Source organism: Parus major, chromosome 9 (genome assembly GCF_001522545.3).
Source record: "Parus major isolate Abel chromosome 9, Parus_major1.1, whole genome shotgun sequence".
Classification (NCBI taxonomy): Eukaryota; Metazoa; Chordata; class Aves; order Passeriformes; family Paridae; genus Parus; species Parus major.
The window spans coordinates 21798743-21809315 of record NC_031778.1 but is presented as its reverse complement, the minus strand read 5'-3'; the positions used below and the strand labels follow the sequence as shown (position 1 = coordinate 21809315).

General features: G+C 41.9%; 1 protein-coding gene across 5 annotated transcripts in view; it reads left to right on the top strand.

Moving 5' to 3' along the window:
* The window catches only part of LOC107208802 (multiple epidermal growth factor-like domains protein 6), a 187867-nt gene that overhangs the window by 417 nt on the left and 176877 nt on the right, over positions 1 to 10573 (top strand). The gene's annotated exons all lie outside the window — the stretch shown is intronic.

Genomic DNA, 10573 nt, shown 5'->3' with positions numbered 1-10573 from the left:
AGGGGCATGTGAGTGAGTGTGAGGGACATGTGAGTGAGTGTGCGGGGCATGTGAGTGAGGCTGCGGACATGTGAGTGAGTGTGAGGGACATGTGAGTGAGTGTGAGGGACATGTGAGTGAGTGTGAGGGACATGTGAGTGAGTGTGAGGGGCTCGGCGGGGACAGCAGGCCGGGACACGCCGCCCCCGGCCCTGCGGGGAGGCTCCTGCGCCCCTCGGCTCCCCAAGTTCGGGGGATGCGCTGGAACCGCGCAGCGGAGCGGGTCCCGCTCGGGCGGAGGGAGGGCTCGGCTGGGCTTTGCCGCGGGGGATGGAGGCAGCTCCCGGGGCTGCTCCTGCCGTCGCTGTCAGCCTGGGGAGCCCGGGGAGCCGAGCCCGAGCTGGGGAGAGCGGCAGGACGAGGCTGGGGATCCGTGCGGGAAGCGCAGGGAGCGGCCGGGAGCGCGCACAAAGAAGTCGGGGCCGCACGTGTGCGGCTGATGCGGGAACGCGGAACTTTCTCTGGGGGCTTCTCCGGGAGCAACAAATGCCTTCTGCTGGAAGTGCGGCGGAAAGCTTGTGTCCGCAGGTAGTTTTCTGGTCAGATTCTGAAAGAGAGTAGCTGGATGCATGCAGGAAATCTGTGGTTAAAGTTTTTTGCGTGTTGAAAATGAATGCTGCTGGAAACTGTTTCCTGCCTTGTGTATCTTTCTTGTCTTGCGTTTTAAGGAATGTTGCGCCGCCCTGGTTCCCCCTCTCAAAGCAATCTGACAATAGCCTTTTCAAATGTCTGTATACACTAATTTCTAACCACTCTTATCTTCCTGGGTTTTATCTTCATCAACTTCATCCCACTCTTTCATAATTAATGTCTTGTATTTGCTTTCAGTTTAGTTCTTTATTCTGAAAATTGAGATTTCCCAGCCTATTGCTCACTGCCTTTCTATGCAATCCACATTTACACGGTATTTACCAGAAGTGCTTTTAAGGTGGTTTGTATTACTCCATTTTGCTGGAGCACGAAGTATCTATCACAGTGCTTGGAGAAGTTAAGCTCATTCTGTGGTAAAACATTTTCCTTTGTTAAAAGTGCTCTGTGTTTCTTTCAGGCACGCTTTGTGCTCTCTTTCTGAGCAATTACTCTATCAGGAAGAGGAATAGCATTGGCCTACATTAATCTGTTTGCATTTGACATCAGTAATAACTATGATTCTGCACTTTTGAAGCTGGAGGTGCTGTGAACTGTGAATTGCCTCCAAACAATTTTTGTTTGCTTTTACCTTTTCAAAGACTGTGTCACTGAAAGAACAGAGGAAACATTCCCTTCTGGAAATGATGCTGTGTGAGGATGCTGCTGCTGGGCTGGAGTCTCTGGGAGCAGCACTGTCAGCCAGCAGCAATCCAGAACAGCTGCCCAAACCCCAGAGCTGTGTCAGAGCCTTGAGTGCTTTTCCCAGGAGTTATATTCCTGAAATTGCTGCCATTCTTCCTGCTTTTCCCAGGCTGGGGCAAGCATTAGTATTACTCCAAACTTTCTTGCTATTTAGGGAGTTTACCTTTGGTGTAAACAGAAATGCAAGATGTCACCAGCCTTAGGAGTGAGTCTGCCAGCTTTCACCAAGAACCAGTGAAATGTCCAGGAGGATTCTTTGCATCAATCACCTTTTTCTAACAATTCTGATTTGTTCTTTTGATGTTGGTCATCTGCAGTCAGTGAAATCAGAACAGCAAATGTATCCCTTGGAACATACCACGCTGAGTGTGGTGTTTGCTGTTGTTTTGATTGAGATCTTATGTGGCTGAGGCTATTCAGGATTTCTTCATAATTGTTTTCATCCTGTTGCTAACTTGAGCATTTGCTCCCAGCTAGAAATGTGAGGGTTCTGTGTGGATGCTGGTGTTCTACTTCCAAGCCCCCTGAGGAGATTTAATGTAGAACAGATTACAGAATGAGGAGATACTTCTATCAACTGCTTTTCCATACAATTAGCCCTGGATGATCCTCTAATAGAACTTCAGAGAGCTCTGGAATGACCAGAGAACCGATATGCCATTTTCATTGTGAAGCATGTTTGGCCTTTAAATGAGGAATTAACCATGTCTCGTGATAAAAAGCACATTTTTAACACTTTGTAGTGAGCTGTCTAGCCCAAAACTGGGGTATGTGAGACCGTGTAAGTGTGTTGTGTGGTTACCTACTTCACAGAAATCGGGGGTGCTCCTGGGACAGTGCAGAAATGGGAGCTAAGAGGACTTGATTTGCTGTCAGAAGTGGTAAATCCTCTCCTAGAGAGACACTCCCCTGGGAGTTTGAGCAGTTCAGATGTCTGCTCCTGGTCAGGGATGTAGGACAGAGCAGAGGCAGGAGAGTTCTGAGCTATGTGCTGGGAACCCCTTTAGTGCAATAAATATCAGAGTTAGGACTGGGACAGGGCTCAAGAATGGATTCTTCTGTTCCCAGATGAGACGAGTGAGGACTCCTTTGAAAAATCCAGGAGATCAGCTTTGTTCCTGTCAGCATTAACCCCCTTGACTGGCTCTGTGGATTTGCAGGTCCAGGATGACATCTAAAAGGGCTGCTTTGCTTTTAGAGGATCCAATCTTGCAATAAAACTGTTTTGCTTAGGGTTTTTCTTCGCTGCTCACATGTTGTACCTGCATATTTTCACTTTATCCATAAGCAATCTGGTCACATTCCAAGGAACACCTGGATGTAGAGCTGGATTCCTGCCTGAGTAACTCTTTTTCCAGCTCCTTCAATTCTGTGGGGCACTATCAGCTTTCCTGTGCTCCTCCTGATAAATCACATTCCCAAAAGCAGAATCTCACATCCACATGATATCTGCATTTGCAAACCTCGAGTGAACTTGGCCCTCCAGCTGTAGCAGCTGTTGGCTGCAGTGTCACTATTTTCAAGTGACACAAATAAGAATTCCTTTTAAGGTATAATTAAAAAAGGCAAAGTCCACTTTTTTTCTGGTTTTTTTTCTTTTTTTTTTGATGGAATGTGTGTCAAGAATTGACTGCTGTTGTGCAAAGCATTTCCATATGAGGAGATGCCTCCGAGTTGTGATTGTTACAGCGGAACAAATTGCATGTCAATTTGAATATTTGGTATGCAGTGCAGAAAACAAAATGAGAAATGCTTCTATAAAGTATTTGGAGATGCAACTTAAACCTGGAGCCTGTAATTTTGTTATAATACTGTCCAAATGATGTGAAAAGTAGATTATGTAATCATTTCTTGGTGAGAAATTGTCTCAGTGTATTGGCTGTTTAGCCAATATACTTTATTTTCTCCTCCAGTGAGGTCAATTTGCAGGTGTGAGGAAAGGTTGTCTTCCTAGCATTAAATAAGGGCTTAAAGTACATTTACTTTTTTGAGCTGAACTGAATAATGTAGTGGAGTCTCCTTCCATTTCTTTGAATGGGTTATCTCCCACTTGGAGGATTTGCAGTTTAAAAAATGTGCAGGTTTTTCTGGTGGAAATAAAGACCTGGTTTGCTAGTGGTGCATTTAAATTTCTACATTCTTCATTTAAATTAAAAAAAAAAAATAATTTTGTATTAAATTTGTACATCAAGTGAGATTAAGTGGTTCTCTTTAAACCTTGGTTGAAACGATGTTGGCAACTGAGTCATTGACAAATTTACTGAATTTTACCTAACTTGTTTTCAGCTGAAACCTCAAGCCCTTCTTCCCATTCCTGTCTGCCCAGAATCCATGGGGTTACAGTGAACCCTCACTACCCCTGAACAGCAGCTACTCCAACCTTTGAGGCTTGGATAATGTGATTTTAGTAAGCATGGTTTAAATGCTTTGGCATAAAAGTTTATGGTGGTTTCATCTCCTCATTTCCCCATCCCTGCCCCCTCCCAATCCTTTAATTTGCAGTTGAGGACTGAGATGTTTCTCATCTTTGTGAACATCACACTGAACAAAAATAGTCTTTTTAGCCTGTGCACTACAGGATGTTGCCACCAGATAGAGCTCACGCTGGTCAGCGTTACAGCACTGAATCCCATTTCTCAAGACTTTGCACTTAAAGCTTCTGTTCCACAGTTCCTAGAGGAATATTAATTTTGAATTTAGTCTTTTAACAGATGGCAAAGTGCTCTTTTCCTCTTTTTCTGCCCCAGTATGTTCACTACCAGGAGACTTAAAGATAATGAATGAGTGTCGTGGTGGTACTGTGCTTTTCCTGATTTATGACGTTTTTCTGCTCTTCAGGAGAAAAATGAGATCAAGCCTTTCTCCTAAACCCTGAAATAGCTGTAAGATAGGATAATAAAATCTGATAGCCTGAAGTTGTTCTATTTATCAAAGATGAACTTGAACTGTAAATATTTTCCAGTTTTAGAAATTCCTGGGTCTGTATCAGAGACATCATGAAATGGTTCTAAATCTCACAAGAGGTTTAGAAATTTCCTGCTCATAGTCAGAGTTGCTTACACATACTCTATGATTCTTAAATCTGCACATTTAAGGTAAGAAGTTGAAGGGGAATGCCCCTTCACTTTTAATGGGATTTGACTTCTCACATTACTCTCCAAAAATACACTCTGAGAGGAAAAAACTTGTCAGGTTTCTTCAGGTGTAATTGTTATGGAACATTGCTATAGTTTAGTTATTTATGCAATAGTTTAATGTGCTTGAAATGTGTTTTTGCAGTATTTCTTGGGAAAATTGCCTGGCTTTTACTTTGGCTTTTCTTCTGCATTGTTTATACCCAGCATTGGCTGTTTTTCCTAGTGCCTGCCGTGCCATGATCTGGGTATGACTGACTGTAGAATATTTTTAATAAATTTGAAGGAACCCCTTGGTGAGGAGAATAAATGAGATTATCTGTGGTGGCAGACCTGGTCTCAAGGTGACTTTTTAGCAGAACTTTGATGGAAGTGATGCTTTGGCTCCCAGAGGGTTAACAGCCCATATTGCAGACTCCTGTTATTTCACCAATTAAATACCTTCTCTCTTTGAACACAGTTAATAGATTTCCTTCCTCTGAAATTCAAGCCTGTTATTGCTTACGTTCCCTCTCAAATCTATTGCTTTTAATTTATTTCTGAGGAGAAAGAAATTTCCTTTCATTACTGCAAAATCAAAGCATTTGAGAATGATGTACTGAACATATGTAGTTTGTGCTTTGGATTCCAGGCTAGCCTAGCTTTAAAACTAATCATTAATTGTTCTGGAGGGGAACTTGATATTTCTGCCTTTGCTGTGAGATGATGTGGGCTTTAATGTGTGCTCTGAGCCCCAGTGCAGTGCCTTGGACTGGGGATGAAGATTTGTGTGTAGAGTCAGAGTGCTGATGCTCAGTTTGGTGTTGTTTAGTAGAAACACCTTGCTGGCTTCCCTTTGTAAGCCACAGCAGAACTCGGCACAAAATCTTGTTTAGAAGAGAATGCTGTGCCCAAATCATGTTTTTATGTACACAACCTAATTCAATATTGAAAATTTAGCATAATATCTCAGGATGTGCCTGAGAAGAGGCTTTATAGGGTGTGCTGTACTGTTTCTTAATGAAGAAATCCCCATAAATTATGAAACAATTGTGTATTTTGGGCCTGGTTTTCTCAGGTTGGAATATTCCTCTATAAGAAATGAGTTTTTGTGCACCTCAGCCCTCAGGAGACTCCTCAGTGGGTGTCCTTCTGTTTGTAATTGCTGGTGCTCTCCCTGCCTGACCAGTGCCCCATCAATGGTGAAAAATACAGCTGTAAAAAAACCTCTCTCATCAGTACATCAGTACATCTTATATCTTGTAATTGTGTGTCAAAGCCTGTCCATCTCTCTCTGTAGAGTAACTCCAGGAACTGTGAGCTATTTAGAAGTTTCTAATCCAAAAGATATAAAGTGAGATTTTTTTTCCCCCTTCTAGTTTGCCACTGCTAAACACTAATCCACTAATGCATTCATGTTAGTTTTCTGTGGTTAAAATCAATTAAATATTTAGCTTAACCAAGTTTTCTTAACATTAAAGCAAACAAACAAAAACCCCAAACCAAACAAAACCCCTCAAAAAAATGGACGTTTGTACCAAGCTAATGATTTATAGGGGAGTAAAAGACTTGGAATATTTTAACACCTAAAATGTTGGCATGTAGGGATTTTTCTTACATATATTGCATACATTAGATGGAATAATTTGTTTCACTTTGACTGGAAGTTATATATTACATGTTACTTTAAAAGTAAGCTTTAAAAAAAAAAAAAGTTTTGCTTTGAAACTGTTAAAATCCAGCAACCACCAAAAAAAGCAAAGTGTTGCTGAAATAGAGCTGAGGATTTCAGTATCTTCTAACTCATTTAATTGTCAAACAGTGTGGCACTTGCTGTAAGGCAGAGTGAGCTTTCCCTCCTCGTGATGAAGTGGTGTGACACTTGGAATGATTTTTATGTTAATATTTTAACTTCAGGTCCCTTTGTGCCTTCCTGCTGGAGGAAGCTCTGGTGTGTGCACCTGGCAGGTTTGCTGGGGGATCTGTTACACACTCCTGGAGGTGGCTGCTGTTACTCAGGGCTTTCCCCTCTCATCTCACACTTGTACATCCTCAATTTAGTCTGGGTTTTGCTCCCTTGTCTGCTCTGCCTTAACAATGGGTGATTGCCAGCTACTTCTTTGTTGGAGTCAGGGGCACAGAGTGTGTGCCCTTATCTCTGATACCTGGCTCTGACATCCAATGAATTTCATATAACACCCTGAAAACAACTGTTGTTAAATAGAAAAACTAGGAGTGCAAGTGTGTAAATTAGAGAGCTTTCTTAAGTCACTGGGTGAGAAAGTTAAAGGTTTAAACTTGTTTAAGAAATAAGAGGCAAGATGGAGGAATTAGGGCGTTGTCTCTTTTCCTTCTTCATATTCTTCTTCTTCTTCTGGAGGTTTTTGGGTAGTAATGAGTGATTGGATAAAGAATGCTCCAGTGCAGCACACAGGTGTTGGGTCATTGGGTCACTAACAAAAATCATTTACTTGGCATTTGTAAATTGGGTAAATAGAGATATAAAAGACCTTGAAGAAGATCTTTGTTGGCCAGTTTGCACCTTTCTATCTTAGTGCATGTAGCTCTTTGTACTTTGAATATATGTAGTGCAGATAAAAGAGGAATAAACAACCAAATCCAAACAAGAGAAAACTGCCTCTCTCCCATCAGTCTCAGTCCAAGGGGGAAAAGAACCCAACCATGAATGTCCTATCAAGACACTTCTTAACCTCCTTTATGTGATATCCCATATGGTTCTCTAATTAGGAGAGACATCCTTGTAACACTGCTCCTTAAATTTGTAAAGCTGAGTGTGCTGCTTAGGGCTTGGCAGGCCTGGTCACTGGCAGTGCTGCTCTCCTGGATGTAGTAAATAAAACTATAAAACTGGATGTTGCTGGGGATTGAGTCTAAGTGACTCTAAAAGAAAGAAACAAAAAAACACTCCATGATTTTAAAATGAAAAAAAAAAAGAAAAGTGGCTTGGCCAATCATGGTTAAATGATCTGGATGTGCATGTTTATCTTCTGCTTTTCTTGCCAACCCAAATAGATGATTCTGTCCTGGGGGAGGGAGGAGGATGGTTAAGTAGAAGGTAAACGACAGGCGCTGCACTTTGATAGCGGCAAGAACTAAAAATCTTATTGTTGTTATAATAGCTGAGTGTGTAATTAATCATCTCCTATTGATTTGCTCTTCATCTAGATGCAGGGCACAAAGGCTGAAGGAACTCTCATGTTATTTAGCTGCTCCATCTAATCAAAGGGAGGATGTGAGCAAGACCCAGCAGTGCATTAGTAACCTGTGGGATGAGGGGAGCCTTGTGTGGTGGACCTTCATCCACAGAGCCAGAGAACAGCAGTGATAATGAGACCTAATCTAAATGAGCTTGGTGCTTACAATCCATGTCCCAGAGGGGCTATAAACATCACCAATATTGATACAGGATCAGGAGAGAGCAGGGATTGATTAGTGGTCAAGGGAGCAGGATGTCCTAATTGTCTCTGGTAGTGCTGATTAATTTTATCAGGGAAATGAGCCTTAAAATAGATTAAGGGTGGAAAGGGGGGCTTGGCAGTTTAAAAAATAAAAGCCACCTCTGTCATTCTGGCCTTTGTGAATTATTAAGCAATATGTATCTAGAGACAAAATTTATGTATATAAGCAAATATATATAACTTGTTCTTTGGACCTTTTGTTTCTGTGGCCTATTTCCTGATTTGACTTGTCTTTTTCTGTGTTGAAATAAAATTTGTTTTTTTCTCCTTTCCAACTGAGATCATACAGATTGAAAACTTTCAATCCATACAACATCATGCTGCAGGCTGTTTCTCCTCTACAGTGCCACATGTTTCTTCAGGGTGCCACCTTCTCTTTCCAGAGGTCTTTTTTACAAGCCAGTGGTGATGTTTTGCTGGGATGCTGGGGGTGTGAGGGGATTCAGACAGTTAACCTGAAAAGTTTCTAACCAAATCCTTTGTAGCAGTGTACAGCTATTTTCAGATCAACACCAGTGTATTTCTAGTGCAAAAACAGTCATCACAGCAGTGGAGAATTTAGCCCTGACTGTAATCTTGGCTCCCTTAAGAAAACTCTCATTTGATCTTTTCAAACTAAAACTGGATAAGCAGACTGTGGTTTTCTAAACTTTTAATAACAGCATAAGGGGAAGGAGCAGCAACCAATTAGTGTTTTGAAAATACAGGATTCCAGCAAGTTGCTCCTTATGACAGGTTTCATCTATTGACTGATTTATGGGAAGATCAATAGTGTTCAGGCTGCAAATTCGGCAGCTGAGGCAACGCAGGCTGCAACATCTCATTTTTAGGGGGATGTTAACAGCTGTCTGACTTAGTGTAGAAGGTGGTGTCATTCACAGAGTCTCTGTGGAAAGACCTGAAATCAGACAGCCAAATTCGTATTCGTTAATGTTTTGATTTAAAGTTTGTGCTGTTGAAAGAAATCTTTAGGGACATCTTGATGTGTGTTTGCTCTCTCACTGCTGTTAAATCTACCTACCTTTAGATTCTTGTATTGAGCTGGGGAAAAATAGATGGGTAGAATGGGAGATTTGCTTCACCATTCCAGGTGTTGGCAGAAAAAGAAAATATCCCTGTCACAGAGATGTGAAGGACCTTTACAAATGGAAATGTCCAAGGCCAGGTTGGACAGGACTTGGAGCTGGGATAGGGGAAGGTGTCCCTGCCCTTGGCAAGGGGTTGGAACTGGGTGACCTTTAAGGTCCTTTCCATCTCAAACCATTCTGTGATTTTGTGGTAGATCTGTTCCTTTTCTTTTTAAAATTCCAAACACAGGAATGAATTACATCCCGCCTGGAGATGCTTTTAATTTTCTCTGAACTTCTCCCGTTGTGCAGCGGTTCACAGGCACCACAGCCATATGATTAGCCCATGCTGCTCTTGCTCCGTTTTGGTCTAATTATCTGTTCATTAGAATCTCAAGTCTTGAGCTGGGAGTGTGTAGGGTGTCTTTGTTTAAAGGGCAGTCTCCTAATGCAAATATTAAGAGAGCTTTCTGCCTTGCCTGAGTCAGACTGACAAGCTAATAATAGCCTTGGTGTTAGCCTTGGCTAGCGCAGAGCACCAGTGCAAAAAGGCTTTGAGGGGCCGGTGTATCAATCAAATCATGGCCCATAATATCCCTTGGAGTCTTTTGCTTGTTTTAACACTTCAACTCCCATTAAGGAATATCTCCTGGATGCAAAGGGCAGGGCAGCAGAACAGGAGCTGCTCTCTAATACACCGCTCCATCCCCTCGAGGGTTCAGCTTAGTCCCGGATGGCCTCCAGTTAGCAGAGTTCCACAAATGAAATTGTGCCTTCAGTGGCTGTAGCCTGGTTCCAGAAGCTGTTCTGAAGTTTGGAGGTATCAAGTGAGTCAGATGGCTTAAAAACTGCCGTGTTGACTGTGTGTGTGGGGAGCTGTGAAGATGCTGAATTGTTGAAGAGGGCATGTTTGATTCCCAGCTTTGCCAGCACAGGATTACATGTTATGCAATTGCTGCAATTTAATTATAGTGTTTCAGCAGTTTTGATATCTGCCTTTAAATTATCCCAAGGGCATCAAGGAGGAATGACTTACTTTGAATAAATCTTATAAAACATATGACTCTGCTGCTGGCTTGTTTTGTTCTGTGAGCGTCATTTGTTCCCATTAACTATATCCTAGAAGCCAATACTACTATTCCTGGAAACATGGCAATATCACATGAGGAGGAACTTGTGGGATGGGCTCAGTGTGTCATTGCAACAATTGTCAGCTCCTCTCTTTTATTTATGGAAGAGCGATGCATATGAATGTACCTTTATCTGGAAAGTTTTAGGCAATTCTAATAAAAGGAGATATGCATGAATTATCAGAACATGATGTTCTATTCACTGGAGGGAGAATCATTTTAAAAAGCCTGCTAAGTGAGGCATGGTTGCTAAGTAAGGCAAGGGTTTTATTAGACCAACTGACGTAATGGAAGGGAAAAAAAAAATAGACAAGTTTTTGGGCACACAAAGATCTTCCTTGGATGGGAAACAAATGGCAGACTTTGTGCTAAGAATGGCTTGGGAACAATGGCTCTGAACTTCAGCTAAATAT